The 19,041-nt window shown below is 43.9% G+C and overlaps 1 protein-coding gene and 1 non-coding gene across 6 annotated transcripts in view; both read right to left on the bottom strand.

Moving 5' to 3' along the window:
* FBXW4 (F-box and WD repeat domain containing 4) overlaps positions 1-19,041 on the bottom strand; it is an 87,168-nt gene that overhangs the window by 16,700 nt on the left and 51,427 nt on the right. The gene's annotated exons all lie outside the window — the stretch shown is intronic.
* On the bottom strand, positions 7,910-8,035 carry LOC114110371 (U6atac minor spliceosomal RNA). The gene has a single exon (XR_003586647.1). It is a non-coding gene; the product is annotated as a U6atac minor spliceosomal RNA (small nuclear RNA).

The raw sequence follows: 19,041 nt of genomic DNA on the forward strand, positions 1-19,041 counted from the left end.
CTCAAAGAGATGGCGCAGACAGAAAACAAAAACTCAAAAGAAGGTTAGCCAACTTCACGGGTGATTGAACCAAAATGGATTAACAGGGAAAGAAGGATGTGCCTTGTCTTCAAGGGGTCAAGACCAAAAATATGTTGAATAAATGCTGGTCTATCTACTTAATGGAATATTAAACAGACGTTTAAAATGATATTCCCAAAGAATATAAACAAGATGTTTTATAAGAAAAAAAAAAGAGTAGGGTACGAGCAGCATTAATGGAACTATTTTAAAACAGCTTGAGTGGGGAAGTTAAACACAACTTTGTTGATCAAACTAACGAATAATAAAACATGATTTTTAATTACAAAAGAGGGAAGCATACACAATGGGAGAAAGGTCAGTCTCTTCAATAAACAGTGTTGAGAAAATTGGAGAGCCACTTGTAAGAGAATGAAACAACTATCTTATACTGTACACAAAAATTAACTCAAAATGGATTAAAGACTTGAATGTAAGACCTGAAACCATAAAACTCCTAAAAGAAAACATAGTAGTAAGCACCTTGACACCACTCTTGGCAATGATTTTTTTTGTATCTGACTTCAAAACAAAAGCAACAAAAGCAAAAATAAACAAGTGGGAGCACATCAAGCTAAGAGACTTCCTCAAAACAAAGAAAATCATCAACAAAATGAAAAGGCAACCTACTGAATAGGAGAAAGTATTGTAAAGCATATATGCAACAAGGGGCTAATATCCAAAATACATAAAGAACTCACACAACCCAATTGCAGAAAGCCAAACAATCTGATTAGAAAATGGGCAGAGGACCTGAACAGACATTTTCCCAAAGAAGACATAGAGATAGCTAGCAGGCACATGAAAAGATTCTAAACACTGCTAATCATCAGGGAAAATGCAGATCCAAACCACAATGAGATCACCTCACATCTGTTAGAATGGCTGTCATCAAAAAGACAAGAGATAGCCACTGCTGGAGAAGATGTGAAGAAAAGGGAACCCTCATGCGCTGTTGGTGGGAATGTAAATTGGTGTAGCCACTATGGAAAACAATGTGAAGTTTCCTCAAAAAAGTGAAAAATAGAACTACCATTTGTTGTTCAGTTGCTAAGTCATGTCTGACTCTGTAACCCCATGGGCTGTAGGATGCCAGGCCTCCCTGTCCCTCACTATTTCGCAGAGTTTGCTCAAGTTCATGTCCATTGAACTGGTGATGCCATCCAACCATTTCATCCTCTGCCTCCCTCTTCTCCTTTTGCCTTCAATCTTTCCCAGCATCAGAGTCTTTTCCAATGAGGTGCCTGTGGCCACAGTATTTGCATTAGGTGGCCAAAGTATTGGAGCTTCAGCTTCAGCATCAGTCCTTTCACTGAATATTCAGGGTTGGTTTCCTTTCAGATTGACTGGTTTGATCTCCTTGAAGTCCAAAGACTCTGAAGAGTCTTCTCCAACACCACAATTCGAAAGCATCAATTCTTCGGCACTTAGCCTTCTTACGGTCCAACCCTCATATCTGTACATGACTACTGGAAAGACTATAGCTTTGACTATATAGACTTTCGTTGGCAAAGTGATGTCTTTGCTTTTTAATATGCTGTCTAGGTTTGCCATAGCTTTCCTTCCAAGAAACAAATGTCTTCTGATTTAACGGCTGCAGTGACCATCCGCAGTGATTTTAGAGCCCCAAAAGAGAAAATCTGTCACTGCTTCTACTTTCTCCCCTTCTATTTGCTATGAAGTGATGGGACCAGATGCCATGATCTTCATTTTTTTAAATGTTGAGTTTTAAGCCAGCTTTCACTGTCCTCTTTCACCCTCATCAAGGGGCTCTTTAGTTCCTCTTCACTTTCTGCCATTAGAGTGTTATCATCTGCATATATGAGGTTGTTGATCTTTTTCCTGGCAATCTTGATTCCAGCTTCTGAGTCATCCACCCCGGCATTTCACATGATGTACTCTGCATATAATTTAAATAAACAGGGTGACAATATATATTCCTGCCATACTCCTTTCCCAATTTTGAACCAGTCAGTTGTTCTGTGTAAGGTTCTAACTGTTGCTTCTTGACCTGCATACAGGTTTCTCAGGAGACAGATAAGGTGGTCTGGTATTCCCATCTCTTTAAGAATTTTCCACAGTTTGTTTTGATTTACACAGTGAAAGGCTTTTATGTAGTCAATGAAACAGAAGTAGAAATTTTTCTGGAATTCCCTTGCTTTCTCTATGATCCAATGAATGCTGGCAATTTGATCTCTGGTTCCTCTGCCTTTTCTAAACCCAGCTTGTACATCTGGAATTTCTCAATTCAAGTACTGCTGAAGCCTAGCTTGAAGGAAGAACTACCACATGATCAAGTAATTCCACTTCTGAGTATTTGTTTTTTAAAAAATAATAATAATTTGAAAAGATATATGCACCCCCACGCTCACTGGAGCCTTATTTAAAATAGCCAAGATATGGAAACAACCTAAGTGTACACTGGTGGATGAATGGATAAAAAGATGTGGTGTGCATATATATAATGGAATACCACTCAGTCAGAAAAAAGTATGGAATCTTACCATTTGGGGCTTCCCTGGTGGTTCAGACAGTAAAGAATCTGCCTGCAATGCAAGAGACTCATGTTTGATCCCTGGATTGGGACGATCCCCTGGGATTGGGAAGAGGGCATGGCAACTTACTCTAGTATTCTTGCCTAGAGAATACCATGGGCAGAGGAGCCTGAGAGGCTAGAGTCCATAGGGTTCCAAAGAGTCAGACATGACTGAGAGACTAATACCCACTTGCCATTTGTGATATAGACAGGCCTTAAGGCATCAGGCTAAGTGACACAGGTAAGACAGAGAGAGACTAATACTATAGGATTTTACTTGTATGTGTAATATAAGAAAGAACAAAATGAATCAAAACAAATGAAAAACCAAGTTCACAGATACAAAGAACAGACTGGCAGTTGCCAAAGGGAAGGAGGTAGGGGACAGGAGAAATGGAACAAGGGAGTCAAAAGGTACAAACTTCCAGTTATAAAATAGATAAAGTATGAAGATGTAATATACAGCATGATGGCTACAGTTAATAATACTGTGTGGCATATCTGAAAGCTGCTAAGAGAGTAAATCTTAAAAGTTCTCATCAAGAAAAAAATGATCATTAACTATGTAAGGTGATGCATGGTAACTAGACTTATGATAGAGATCATTTTGCACTGCATTCAAATATCAAACCATTATGTTGTATATGTGAAACTAATATAACGTTATACTTCAACTTTTAAAAAAACAGCCTGTGAATAGAAAAAGAAGGAGTGGAATGAAACTCACTAAAATGCTTCAAGTGACTGCATATGGGCAACAGAGTAATTAGCAATTCTTTCTTCTTTTAAATTTTATTTTATAAATCTTCTTTAATGAGTATGTGCTACTTTTTAAAGGGAAAAGTGTATTATTTACATCTTATAAGAGAAAACACAACATAACTGAACATTCCTGCCCACTGACTCATGGCCAAAAACAAGTGGACCCAATAATGGGCTACCTGCTGAGACAGGTGTCAGCAGCGGCGGCCCTGCACACCTGGGGCTGAAGCTGTGGGACCGGTCAGTGGCCCAAGGCTAGGACAGAAAGCCGCAGGCCAGCAGGGAGGGCCTCCTCTAGCCCCTTTCTCCCAACTCAGCCCTGGCCAGTAGAGAGCAAGCCTGGCCCTGACTCCCACCATGGGCAGAGGCCTGGAACACCTGTCCTGTCTTGTGTGTCTCTCCTCTCTCTCACACACACACACCTCAGGCCCCTCTCAGCCCATGTGCATCCGAATAGGATGGTCCAAGTAAGCCACCTAGGTCAGGCTCTGCAAAGTGTCCAGGGGCTGGGGCTCCCCAGGCTCACCCTCCTGATAAAGACTCTAACAAAAGCAACAGAGCAGGCTTTCTGCTTTCCCACAGAGGAAATTCCTCTATGGAAACACATAATGCTCATTTTCCATTTTAACTGGTGGTAAAAGGGCAGCCTGGCCAAGGATATAAGACCCTGGCCCAGGCTAAACAAGAGGAGGCTTGAGGTATAGAGGCTGCTCTTCCCAAATGCACCAATTCCACTCAAGAAACAGAAATTTACAAACTTGAGCAATGGAAGGGCAGAATTAACAGAAAAAATTAACTACATCAAAAGACTCACAGTACAACGGAATAACATACATTCAATCTACTGAATTTATTAACAAGACACATTGGAGATGTTTCTACAGTCTATTTTCTATCTGTACAGCCTCTAAACAAAAGCTTCGTCCACCCTCAAGAAGAAACGGCACTATATTCCAGTGCTAAAGGAAAAACTGACCGGGTCAGACTTCCTGAGAAATGATGAATATTGATCCACAAAACTATATACCTAACAAGAGACATGAAAAAAGACATACACGTGGTCGTTATTTGTGGACACTAAAACTGTTTACCTAGAAAATCCAAAAGATTCAATTTCAGATGGCTTGAGGTGGATGGCACACTGTGTGTGACAGCGGAAAGGAGAGTGGGGGGCTTCCCTGGTGGTCCAGGGGCTGAGACTCTACAACTCCAATGCAGGGGGCCAGTTCCATCCCTGGTCAGGGGACTAGATCCCACATGCCACAACTAAGAATTCACATGCTGCAACTAAAGATCTTGCATGCCACACAACGAAGAGTGAAGATCTCATGTGCTGCAACTGAGATGCAGTACAGCCAAATAAATACATATTAAAGAGAGAGAGAAAGGAGCGGGGGCTCAGGACTGCTGGCTCTCCCACCTGGTAACCATGGGATCTTGGATGAGCAACTAACTGTGCTCCAAAGCCCAGTTTCTTTAACAATAAAACAGAAATATTAGGACTTACTGAGAAAATTATATGGGATAAGGTGCTTAGAGCAATGTATGGCACACAGTAAATCCCCACAGATGTAAACTATTAGGCACAAGCAATCACCGAACAAAATGAAATTAGAAATCCATTTGCAAAAAAGAATTAAGAAACTGTAAAATAGCCAAGAATAAATCTAACAAAAAAAAAGGCGAAACAGAAAGAAACAAAAAACTAAGACAGCCCCATATGAAAACTCTACTCTATCCTTTACTAATGGACACAATTGCCGAGTGAGTAGAGAGGTGCATCATGTTCCTGGGTGAGAAGCCTCCAACTGTCAGTTCTCCCGTCATTAGCCCATAAATTCAATACAGTCCCATCCAAACAAGATTTTTTACTTAATCAGCTGATTCTAAAATTCATAGGGAAGAGAAAACTTATACAAGAGCTAAGAAATATTTTTACAAGAACAATGAGAAACAAATCACTTGACTAGATATCAATAGTAGAAGAGACAACTAGATCAATGAATCAGAATAAAGAATCCAGAATCATACCCATATATTTGTAGGGAATCAGCAGATCCTAAATGTGGCATTTTAAAGGCAGTGGATGAAGGATGAACTAATCAATAAATGGTAGAGAAACCATAGGACATGCATTTGGCAAAAATAAAATTAGAGCCCTAACTCACAGCAGACATCAATTCCAGATGGACTGAAGACATAAACATTTTTAAAAACTACACAAAAACCCATAAATGTGTTAGAAGAAAATATAGGAAAATAGTTTTACAATCTCGAAGTAGTGAAGGCATTCATAAGACAAAACTCGGAAGCCATAGGGCAGAGATGACAGAACTAATCTCCAAATTACAAAAAACTACCCAACAGCAGACACTGCAAACAACAGGCTGAAAGGAATTACCAAATATATGTAGTAGTCAAAAGATTAATACCCAGAAAATACAAAGATACTCTATAAACCACAGAGGGAAAAAAAACAGATGAATGAGCACAAATTTTCAGTAAGTAATATATAGCAAAAAAATATACCTGCCCCAAAAAATACATGAAGTAATGTTGACCCTCCTAATAATGAAAGAATTGCAAATCAGAAAACAATGAAAAATACCCAGAGCAAATACCTAGAGCATTTACCACACACCAGGTACTATATAATTAATTCATTTAACCCTCAGAACATTCCTACTGGGACTTCCCTGGGGGTCCAGCTGTTAAGACTCCAGGCTTCCACTGCAGGGGGCATGGGTTCCTTCCCCAACTAGAGGAACAAAGATCCAGCATGCCATGCAGGGTGGCAAAAAAAACCCCAACAAACCCACATTCCTACATTTTTGGTGATATTTTTCTAGATATGATAATGGTATTATAATCGTATTTTAAACAATCACTATCTTTTAGACTATCCACTGAAATATTTACTTATATGCCTGATATTTACTACAGAATAATACTGGAGGGCAAAGTGTGTGAGCAATACTGATGAAACAAAATTGGCCAAGAATTGATTATTCTACTTCTGCATGTTTTGAAATTTTCCATAAGAACAAAAAAATTAAGTCACTATGAGGTATGTACTACCATTATCATCCCCCTTTCACAGATGAGGAAATTAAGGAATAGGGAGGTTAAGTAACTCACCAAGTCACATAGCTAGCAGGTGGGAAGACTTGTGATTTGACCTCAGCCAGTTGGGCACCAGAGTCCAGTTCTTTTTTTTTTTTTTTTCAGAACAGCCTGCTGGTTTATTTATTTTTTTATTTTTTATTTTTTTTAATTTTTAGTTTTTTATTTTTTAAATTTTAAAATCTTTAATTCTTACATGCATTCCCAAACATGAACCCCCCTCCCACCTCCCCTCCCCATAACATCTTTCTGGGTCGTCCCCATGCACCAGCCCCAAGCATGCTGCATCCTGCGTCAGACATAGACTGGCGATTCAATTCACATGATAGTATACATGTTAGAATGTCATTCTCCCAAATCATCCCACCCTCTCCCTCTCCCTCTGAGTCCAAAAGTCCATTATACACATCTGTGTCTCTTTCCCTGTCTTGCATACAGGGTCGTCATTGCCATCTTCCTAAATTCCATATATATGTGTTAGTATACTGTATTGGTGTTTTTCTTTCTGGCTTACTTCACTCTGTATAATCGGCTCCAGTTTCATCCATCTCATCAGAACTGATTCAAATGACTTCTTTTTAACCGCTGAGTAATACTCCATTGTGTATATGTACCACAGCTTTCTTATCCATTCATCTGCTGATGGACATCTAGGTTGTTTCCATGACCTGGCTATTATAAACAGTGCTGCGATGAACATTGGGGTACACGTGTCTCTTTCAATTCTGGTTTCCTCGGTGTGTATGCCCAGAAGTGGGATTGCTGGGTCATAAGGTAGTTCTATTTGCAATTTTTTAAGGAATCTCCACACTGTTCTCCATAGTGGCTGTACTAGTTTGCATTCCCACCAACAGTGTAGGAGGGTTCCCTTTCTCCACACCCTCTCCAGCATTTATTGCTTGCAGATTTTTGGATCGCAGACATTCTGACTGGTGTGAAGTGGTACCTCATTGTGGTTTTGATTTGCATTTCTCTAATAATGAGTGATGTTGAGCATCTTTTCATGTGTTTGTTAGCCATCCGTATGTCTTCTTTGGAGAAATGTCTATTTAGTTCTTTGGCCCATTTTTTGATAGGGTCGTTTATTTTTCTGGAGTTGAGCTGCAGAAGTTGCTTGTATATTTTTGAGATTAGTTGTTTGTCAGTTGCTTCATTTGCTATTATTTTCTCCCATTCAGAAGGCTGTCTTTTCACCTTGCTTATATTTTCCTTTGTTGTGCAGAAGCTTTTAATTTTAATTAGATCCCATTTGTTTATTTTTGCTTTTATTTCCAGCATTCTGGGAGGTGGATCATAGAGGATCCTGCTGTGATTTATGTCTGAGAGTGTTTTGCCTATGTTCTCCTCTAGGAGTTTTATAGTTTCTGATCTTACATTTAGATCTTTAATCCATTTTGAGTTTATTTTTGTGTGCGGTGTTAGAAAGTGAAAAAACAGTGGTTAGATGCCACGAAGTAGGTGGCAATGCCTTAACCGTATGCGTGTTGTTAGGCCTGAGAGCCTCTTCCATCCTTGTCAAGGGGAGTGCTAACCTTCTCTCCTTTCATACAACACCAGAGTCCAGTTCTTAATCACTATTCTATACCCACTACCAGAATTGGATATCCTTTTTTACCCTCCAGAAAAACAAAAAAAAATTTTTAATCTGATATTATACTGATAAGTATTGTACTGATAAGTATAAGAGGAAATACATATGTATATACTGTTTGTGGGTATGTAATCTGATACAGTCCAAGTGGAGGGCAATTAGGCAGCATCCAAAAACTTTTAAATGTACTTACCCCTCAATCCGGCAACTTTATTCCTAAGTATCTTCCTTAGAAAAATATCTTACTATATGCACAAATAGGCAAGTACACAGATGCTTCCTGAGGCACTATTTGTAATAGCAAACCATTGGAAATAACCTAAGCGTTCATCAATAGCAAGATGGCTAAGTAAACAACGGTGCAACCATATTTTTCTGAATTAGAATGCAGCAGTAAAAAGAATGCATTCTGACAGCAAAGGACCTATGAGCCACATGGGTCCCAGAGGAAGAATTCAAGTTACAGAATACATGCATATTGTGAGCCTAAAACTAAGCAAAACCATGTATTTGTGTAAAGATCTGGAGTGACATCTACAGACTTCCTACAAAAAGGAGAAGAATGAGGGGAAGGGCCACAGGAAAAGAACCTTTTTAATATTCTCATATATTTTTATATAATTCTATATAATTTATATATTTTAAAACTTTTTACAAGTGGAACATATTTATATATTACTTATCTAAAAAATAACATAGAAAATAAGAGATTAAAAGGAGGATGATAATAAGAATATTCATTTTGAAGTTGCCTGAAAGGACTGCATATTGCTGGTGCCTGAGTTCAATGTGATTCTGAACCCCAGACAAACACAGTCCCATGGCTCCTTCCTAAACCTGGCTGACGCCCTTTGACAGGGACCATTCACCTGGAGGGCTTCTGAGTGATTAAGGCCTGAAACAGTTGCCTATGAGAATTCCACAGTTTCCTCTCTGCTCTCATATAATAGTATATATCCCCTAAACTTCTGTTTTACAAGCACTTTCTCTGTAGAGAGGTTAACAACCAGTTTCTTCAAGCAGGAGAGCTACTGAACTCTGCTGGGAGCCTATCAGGGGTCAAAGCCATGGCTTACTCCACCTCAGTGCCCTGTACTTACTAGGTACTCAAATGACTAACAGTGCTAAGGCTAGCTAAGCACAGAATTATTGCCAGCTTCAAAACAAATCCACTCTCTCCTCTTTCCTCTAGGCAGTCCATTTGTCATCATGGTAGTGGTCAGGCCCAAGGACTGGGTCACCAGGCTGCTAACATCTTCTGGGCTTGAGTGGCCCACGTGGTCTGGTGATTCTTGGGGAGACTAAGGCCAAACAAGCTCTGCTGTTTTGTCAGGGTTCCTGATGAGATAATCATGATGGTGTGATCATTCACCTAGAGCCAGACATCCTGGAATGTGAAGTCAAGTGGGCCTTAGAAAGCATCACTACGAACAAAGCTAGTGGAGGTGATGGAATTCCAGTGGAGCTATTTCAAATCCTGGAAGATGATGCTGTGAAAGTGCTGCACTCAATATGCCAGCAAATTTGGAAAACTCAGCAGTGGTCACAGGACTGCAAAAGGTCAGTTTTCATTCCAATCCCAAAGAAAGGCAATGCCAAAGAATGCTCAAACTACCGCACAATTGCACTCATCTCACACACTAGTAAAGTAATGCTCAAAATTCTCCAAGCCAGGCTTCAACAATATGTGAACCATGAACTTCCTGATGTTCAAGCTGGTTTTAGAAAAGGCAGAGGAACCAGAGATCAAATTGCCAACATCTGCTGGATCATCGAAAAAGCAAGAGAGTTCCAGAAAAACATCTATTTCTGCTTTATTGACTATGCCAAAGCCTTTGACTGTGTGGATCACAATAAACTGTGGAAAATGCTGAGAGAGATGGGAATACCAGACCACCTGACCTGCCTCTTGAGAAACCTTTATGCAGGTCAGGAAGCAACAGTTAGAACTGGACATGGAACAACAGACTGGTTCCCAATAGGAAAAGGTATACGTCAAGGCTGTATATTGTCACCCTGCTTATTTAACTTATGTGCAGAGTACATCATGAGAAACGCTGGGCTGGAAGAAGCACAAGCTGGAATCAAGATTGCCAGGAGAAATATCAATAATCTCAGATATGCAGATGACACCACCCTTATGGCAGAAAGTGAAGAGGAACTCAAAAGCCTCTTGATGAAAGTGAAAGAGGAGAGTGAAAAAGTTGGCTTAGAGCTCATCATTCAGAAAACGAAGATCATGGCATCTGGTCCCATCACTTCATGGGAAATAGATGGGGAAACAGTGGAAACAGTGTCAGACTTTATTTCTTTGGGTTCCAAAATCACTGCAGATGGTGACTGCAGCCATGAAATTAAAAGACGCTTACTCCTTGGAAGAAAAGTTATGACCAACCTAGATAGCATATTCAAAAGCAGATATTTCTTTGCCAACAAAGGTCCCATCTAGTCAAGGCTATGGTTTTCCAGTGGTCATGTATGGATGTGAGAGTTAGACTGTGAAGAAAGCTGAGTGCCAAAGAATTGATTCTTTTGAACTGTGGTGTTGGAGAAGACTCTTGAGAGTCCCTTGGACTGCAAGGAGATCCAACCAGTCCATTCTGCAGGAGATCAGTCCTGGGTGTTCTTTGGAAGGACTGATGCTGAAGCTGAAACTCCAGTACTTTGGCCACCTCATGTGAAGAGTTGACTCATTGGAAAAGATCCTGATGCTGGGAGGGATAGGGGGCAGGAGGAGAAGGGGACGACAGAGGATGAGATGGCTAGATGGCATCACCGACTCAATGCAGATGAGTTTGGGTGAACTCCAGGAGTTGGTGATGGACAGGGAGGCCTGGTGTGCTGCAATTCATGGGGTCGCAAAGAGTCGGTCACAACTGAGCAACTGAACTGAACTAACTGATGAACATAAGTAGCTGGCATTTGAGTAGGGGGATGAAATGGAAGGAAGATAAGAACCCCTAGAACCAGCTGTGACTCACAGAGAGGAAAACAGAGCTCAACTGGAGAGCTGCACAGATAAACCAGATACCAACTCAACAGTTTCATTTAAAAATCTGATTGTTCCTAAACATGCCCACGTTAACAAACCACAGAGGGACTCTGAAACTTAGACTTACTTCAGATGTAGGCAGGAACATTAAATGTTTATAACACGAAGAGAGATGAGGACAGGTCAAAGAGGACTGTATGGTGTGACCTACAATCATGAGGTCCTATGTCCTTGACCCACGGTCACATTTAAGCCCAGTGATGGCATTCCCTAGAGACTAATTGGCCTGGTTCTTATTTTTATTCTCAACATCACATAAGCACCAATGTGGCATATTTTCATGTGGCAAGCATTAAAATATAATCAAGACCTTCTAGAAAGAGGCTCTCTCAGAGGAATCAAAGGGCAAGAGAGCCCACCCACACTACCTATAACCTGACTGCATGGCATTTCTCATCCCCTGGCCTCATAACTCTGATAGAGCTTAAAATGAAAGAGGCCCTAATGACTTTCCAAAGAGAGGCCCACAGTGACATTAAGTAAGCTGAAAAAAAGGGAGGCAGAGTGTGCGAGTGTTGATTTATGGATTCACCACTACCATCTGCATCCTTGGACCACTTCTATTCCATCAAAAACAGAGAGGAGAAGCAGAGATGAAGCTCTATACTCCTCCACCTAGCCTGATTGCTGTGGCATTTTCCACCATTACCCCGAAGGCCACTGGTGATGGAGGAGTGGTCAAGGAGTGGGAAGGGCATTTTACTTCTATCATGGAGGTGGAGAGACCAGTATCATAAACTATACACAACAGCGCTATAGAAACGGGATCCATGAAAAGAAGAAAGGAGAGGACTATGTCTATGTACACAAGAGGAAAAACTGATTCCTCAAGAAAGTCTCTATTGTAGAGGAGGTACACCAGTAAACCCTGGTGTGCAGATTTAAGCAATAATTCTCATGTCAACTCCTTCCCTGTGATGAGAGACACCAAGGGCCCCAGAGTCCTCAGGCTGGCACAGACTGAGGCTTACTGTACAGGGGGAAGTGGAAATATTACACAGCTAGAGATAGGAGACAGAGAAGGCAATGGCACCCCACTCCAGTACTCTTGCCTGGAAAATCCCATGGACGGAGGAGCCTGGTGGGCTGCAGTCCATGGGATCGCTGTGAGTTGGACATGACTGAGCGACTTCACTTTCACTTTTCACTTTCCTGCACTGGAGAAGGAAATGGCAATCCACTCCAGTGTTCTTGCCTGGAGAATCCCAGGGACGGGGGAGCCTGGTGGGCTGCTGTCTACGGGGTCGCACAGAGTTGGACATGACTGAAGCAACTTAGCAGCAGCAGAGATAGGAGAAAAGTAAGAATACTGAGGTCTTTCTCTGCAAGTCTTTCATTACAGGGCTTCTCAGGAAGGTGAAATCCCAAAGGACTTCCTTGTTTCCAGATTAGTGGGCAGCACCAGGAATCTTGACCTTGAACTTTGTTCCTCTCCAAGATTTCCTGCCCTCTAGACAACGGCACTGAGGAGGAGAGAGGCGGGAGTCTGTGTGCTCCATTCTGTTCTGCTGAAGTCCTGGAGTCTATCTGGCCGCCTGCTAGTCGTTCTCTCTCGGAGGCGGCCCAGTCAGGTCTGTGCCATCCCAGGACTTGGCTCCCATCTCTCTCTGCCCCACTGGAAGTGTCCTGGGCCACTGCACATTTGTCCAACCTCATGTGTCTGCAGTCCGGTTTTTTCCCCCACGAATACATGAGAAAAGTGGCAGACTTTTCTAAGGACACCATCAACAGCTTACAGAGGGAGGAACGTCTAATCAGCAGAGCAGTAATGAAGTGAGCAAGAGGAGGTGAAAGCCAATAACGCCACAGTTCCCTCCAGACTGACTGTGAGAGCTGGCGGCCAAGGTGCTGAGCTGCTACCATCCACATACACGCTAGTGCCATCACCTAGACATTTGGGACGGGCAGTCAAGGAGTAGTTTGCCCTTTATGAAAACAGCAGACACTGACTGCTCTGTCTGCCCTGTATGCTCCTTCCACACAGCTGATTCCTAGACTTCCCATATTCTTACATAATCTCCCTCCCTGGCCAGTTAACTGGTCAAAGGGTAGACAGCTGACCCAAGCAGGGCCTGTGAGATTTCTGGATGTCAGTCCCTCTCCATGACTTAATCCATGAGCTGCCAAACTCAGGAGCTCTTGGCAGCCTCTGGAATAAGCTGGTCAACTGGGAAAAGGAAAGGAGCTGCGGTCCAAGCAGAAACAGAGATGAGCACTAGAGGCATAAGTCCTGGCAGACTGTGGGCTCTGGGTCCAGGACTCCCGATGCTGGACTCGTGCTCTTCCTTTACTTGATTGTTCAGCTTTGCCCTTGGATTTATGAGCCAAACATTTCCAGTTTTATTCAAGTTAATGTGAATTTGGTTTCTGTCACTTACAACCAATTTGTCCTGACTGCTGTAGAACTTCAATTCAGTAGCCACTGGGCTTCTCACCCACCTGAATGTCCTCACTGACAAATAAGCAAAGGGCTTTGCCAGGCATCTGCTGGACACCTTGAGGTCTAGCTAAGAAGAGATGCCTCATCCATGAAATCAATAGCTGGCAGGCCTGCTATGAGAGCAGATGACCAGGGCAATATGGTCTGGCCTCGAACTTCACAAAGGGGATGATGTGTTTTCCTACATTTAGGCCCAAAGAGAGTGCCAGGGAAAAAAATTCTACACTCCATGCAGAGGTGGGTGGGGAGACTGTCTGCACGACAGCAGATAGATAACAAGGATACTGCTTGAGGCAGGGGGTTACAGTTTCTAAGGAAGAAAGCCCTATCTTCAGAGACTGGGCCTCTGGGGTTTCTTTTTACAAACTGATGAGAGTAAAAATTCTGTTGGAAACCACAAGGCTCACTTTGCCAGGACAGAGTCTAGGCCACTCTCAGAGCCTTCCATTTTCAACAACTATGGGGCCAGGAGTCTGAGAAATAAGCAATCTAATACTTTCCCGGCACTTATCTGACTATAAAGACACACAAAATGACTGAAATAGTGATGAAAATATAGGAGTCAATTTTACTATTTTCTTTGTGTATGTTTGAAATTTTGAAAGTTAAAAAATATACACACCCTTAATTAAAACTTTGAAACCACCAGCAATTCCTTTGTTACAACTTTTTAAAATCCCTTTCCCATCTTGACCCAGGACCAGTAGTCCTAAAACTAAGGGGAAAATAAATCTGACCCTAAGAGCAATCTCATATATTCCACTGTTAAATCCCTCTGAGTAACAAATTCCAAAAAATGAAGAAGGAACCAAGCAGAAAACTCACACATGTAAAATTAAACCCACATATACCTAAAGTAGTCCTCCTAAAACTCTTTTTTTCTTCTGTCCATGCCACACAGCATGTGGGATCTTAGTTCCTTAACCAAGAACTGAACCCATGACCCCTGCAGTGGAAGCTCAGAGTCCTAACCACAGGGGCCACCAGGGAATTCCCCCTCTCACTCTTTTTAATGAAGCTAGCCCTAGGTTTAGAAAGACATTTGAAGTCATTAGTCAGAAATTACATATCAGGAAACCAAAGCCCATTCATGGTCAACCACATTCTGGAGCATGAAATAATAAATGATATCATATGTTGTATAAAAATGTTATAAACATCACTAAATATTGCATGAACAGACACATATGTGCACGTTTATGTGTATCTGTATCTATCTAACTCTCTATATATAGTAATATTAGTCATTCAGTCATTGCCCACTTTTTGCAACCCTATGGACTATAGCCCACTAGGCTCCTCTGTCCATGGGATATCTCCAAGCAGACATACTGGAGTGGGTTGCCATTTCCTTCTCCACTCTCTATATATACCTATAAGAAATTTGAAGCAAAACATGACAAGCATTTGAGCTATGGGTTCCTCTAAAGACCTATCTCCTTACAGATAGTTACTGGGTGGAGCCAGACACAGTGAGCAGCCCCTCATTCCCGCTCCTCTCCCAGCTACTTCACACCTACCCAAGACCCCTAAATTCCACCCAGCCCTGGCTCTCCATAAACCTCACCTTCATGCTCCTGCTCAGGACTTTGTCAACAGCCACACCTCCCCACTGCCAGCCTCTAGGCACCAAATTCTACTTCCTAAGGCCCCATGCTAGGGAAATAACTTGGCATATTTGTTTTCTGGGAAAAGTCAACCCTTCAATGTTTCATTTCACCTCTTTGGAACACTGGAATAAAGGCCAAACACATCATGAGCCACAGGGAACCACTGGGGCCAGGGCAGTACCTGACTCAATGCCATGCCCACCATCAGCGCCACCAGAACCTCCCTTAAAGTACCAAGATGTGGGGTATGGTACCTACCCACTTAAGCCACATGTAATACACATGTGCATACATACCTGTAAATTACCAAATTACACACTTTTGATGTATAAGTCTGCTGCCCCCACCAAGATCAGATCAGATCACCTTATCTTTCCAACTTGGGCTTCTCCCTTTGGAAGAAGAAATTTGACGGGAGCGGTTTTCCCACCTGGAGACTCCACTATAAGCCATATCATCCAAGCCAGATACCCAGAAAGCACGTGCCAGCCCAGGTCACTGATTCCTTTCCTGCCGAGTCACCACACCTCACCCCAACCCAAGCAACATGAGGAAGAACACTGAGGAGATTGGTGGGTCTTATCCTTCACCCCCTGCTCCGACCATTCCTAGCCCAGGGCCAGTGGGTGGCTGCTGGCCATTCAGCCCTCAGTTGCCGACTATCCGAGGCGGAAAGCTATTCTGTGGCTCGACTCCCAGGTGCTGGTATTTGGCTCCTGGGAGGAAAGAGAACATGGGCCCAGTCACAGCCTTGGGAAGGGGTGCCTGCCCAGCTGGGTTGCCTTGGCCTTGCCAACAAAGGTAGACACACACGTAGTCAGACAGACAGACAGACAGACACACAGCCTGTGTTTGCTCCTTTTGGTAAGGAGGCACCCAAGATGCTGCACACATACTCACACAGCTGCACCCACTGTTTGGTGTTTCTACTGACGAGAATGGTCCACAGGCACAGGCACACCCCATACATACAAATACCCCCGTGTGCCCACTGCACCCCACAGGAGCCTCTCTCCTCAGTCTTCCTAGGTACTTGTGATTTTCAGCCGGCCCAGGTGTTAAGCCCCTTCCATTCTCTTCCCCCTTGGGCCTGTCCCTCCCTCTGCCCTCCCACGGTAAGTGCTTTCAGGCCACACAATGAGTGGGAGGAGGAGAAACACTTCTATTGAGGAAGGCGTTTTGTTGTTTCATCCCTAAGGGGGGCTGGGGTAGAAGAGGAGGGGGACCCACAAAATTTCTAATAAGCAGTTTCTCTCCTCAAAGCTAAAATGATTTTCTTTAATTGCTTGGTGGGAACAGTTTATTGTGGGGGTCTCTGCCCTCCTCCCCCCCAGCCTAATTGACTTACTGAAGTTTAACAGGGGCTTTCACCTGGAGAGACTGCAATTACTCCCCCCACCCCACATTCGTACCTGGGCTCTCCCCACAGGGGGCCTTTGTTCCCCCTAAATACTGCAGTGACACAAATGTCCTCAGCAGCAGGGGAACACAGGGAAGTGGTAATTTTCAGCCCAACGCAATTAGCTGAGGGCTTTTCAGCCTTCCCCTTGAATGGTGGGGAAACTTTCGGCATGTGGGAACGGTGAGCTGGGGCTGCTCTGTGCAAGTTAAACAAAAGAGGCCTCTGAATTGAGCCCCGCAGTGAGCCAGACCAGGGCTGTGGGGGCAGCTGGGACTGGGGCCTGGACAAGGGACCCACATCATCAACCACCCTATCTGTGTCTTCCAGTCAGGGCCAGTGGCCCCAAATAGCTTTCTGGGAGGCAGAGGTATGCAAGACTGGCACCACAGCTCTGCATTTACGAAGCAAAGAAGAAGGAAACAACGTGGTGGATTGAGCTGGGGCAGGACAAGAGGGGCCAGAGGGCTGCAGTGCTGTGTCTCTCCGGCTTTCTCAGAGGGCCCGGGGCTGGAGCTCACATTAGATTTTGGGTCTTCACAGACACCTCAGCTTTAGGGAGAGACTCTGCCAGGAGATAGGAGACTAGGACTCCTCTAACACTCTGGTCCACTACTGCCGCCACAGCAGCCCTTACCTAAGCCCAGCTAAGCAGAGGAAAGCGAGTCCTCTGCTTGCGGGTAGCTCTGAGGCTAGGGAGGCACAGCGTGAAAGCAGAAGCTCAGTGCCAAGGCACCCCCAGGCCAGAGAGTGGGCTCTAGCAGTGGAAGTAACGACGCAGGCCTGCCAGCCTCTCACAACCTGCCCTAAAACAGCCCTGACCCCAGACCTAGGAGAGAGAGCAGCAGTCCTCCTTGAAACAGCAAAAACATGAAAACTAGAAACAGAAGGTCTGGGTGACAGATGAGCTGCAATCCACGCAGGAAAGAGCACACAGGCCAGGGCAGGCAGTGCTGTGGGACCAGGGAAAGGCCAGAGCCGGGCCGAGCAGGCCCGCATTCAGGGCCAGATCAGCTGCTCACAAGCTGTTTGACCTGGCAAGCCTGTACCTTCTGGAGGCCTCACATTTCTTGTCTGTAAAATGGGTAACAGTTATACTACAGTGTTGTGTTTCACTTTTCACAAAAGCAACACAAAATGTTTGTGAGTTAGCATCTCTAATAAATGTATCAAACAGGAACCAGAGAAGCTGTTCTGGTTGAACAGAGGTGAGGGGTAGGGGCTGAGCCTCACCCAGGTGGCCTCCAACCTTCCTGCCTTTGACGCAGACCTCAGAGCCTTGCCTGGAAATCCCAGAACCAGATACCCTGCAGGCCCGCTGCACTAGGACCCCTCCACTAGTAACAAACACTGTGACCCAGCAGAGCTTGGACTGACGAGCTCCCAATAGCGTAGGCTGCTACTCTCTGTGGCCCTGCCTCCCAGCTCCCTCCAGTCACACCCATAGAAGTAGGATCATGGCCCATGGGGATTTGCCATCAAAGACCTCACTTCATAGTCTGTCAGAACCCAGACAAACTACATTCAGCGGCTATCAAGTCTGGGGCACTTGGAGCAGTTCAGTGTGTGGCTTCTAGGCAGCAGTCAGGTCAAACTTTTTACCTATTTATCCAACGTTGAGACCTAGCCACAAAAACTGCTACCATGAAATGCCACCCCCACCCTGCTCCCTCACTGGCCTGGACTGGCTCTTAGGGACTAGAGCTAGCTCCTGCCTCACTCCCGCCTCCAGCCCCACGAAAGAAGCTCCAAGTGATTCTCTACAGGAGTCTCCAAAGCAAAGTGAGGCTAGTCCAAACACCTGCGGTTCAGAGGCATGAAAGCAGAGCCTCTCCTCATACCCTAGCACCCCTGGAACAGTCTCCTCCTTCTGGGAGCAGCCCATCTCGATGACCTGCAGGGTACAGGCAGGCCTCTTCTGCAACACAACTGGCTCAGCTCCAGTCTCATCAAGCCTAGACTCTGTATCTTCCTCTCCTCGGCATCAGTCTGGTGTTCCACCTGCACAGCCACCAACCCCACTTTGGATGGATGCTCCTGCCTTGAGACTAACCAGTACTCTCATGCAACAAGGCCTTGCATGGGCAATTCCTAAGCTGGACGCAGGAGTAGATAGGGGCCTCATTCTTTCAACAATTACCCGAAGGCTATCCAAGCCAGCCCTGTGCTAGGAATTAGGATGTTCAAGAAAACCAAAAAGCTAAAACTTAAGGTCCAGTCAGAGAGTTAAGTCTTCAATTCGCTTTTCTATTTAAATTTGAAACAATTCAAGACAATCAACAAATTCTAATCCCAAATGACAGCAAGATCCTTATGGGCCAAGAAGCAGACAGGGTAGCAGAGTAGTTAAAGGCCATGAGCTCCAGAGTCAGAAGCTGGGACTCAAACCCAGGTATGAGTTAATCACCGGATGTGACTCTGAGCCTGTTAATAACCTCTCTTAGGCCTCAGTTTCCTTGCCTGATGAT

This window comes from Ovis aries, chromosome 22 (genome assembly GCF_016772045.2).
Source record: "Ovis aries strain OAR_USU_Benz2616 breed Rambouillet chromosome 22, ARS-UI_Ramb_v3.0, whole genome shotgun sequence".
Classification (NCBI taxonomy): domain Eukaryota; kingdom Metazoa; phylum Chordata; class Mammalia; order Artiodactyla; family Bovidae; genus Ovis; species Ovis aries.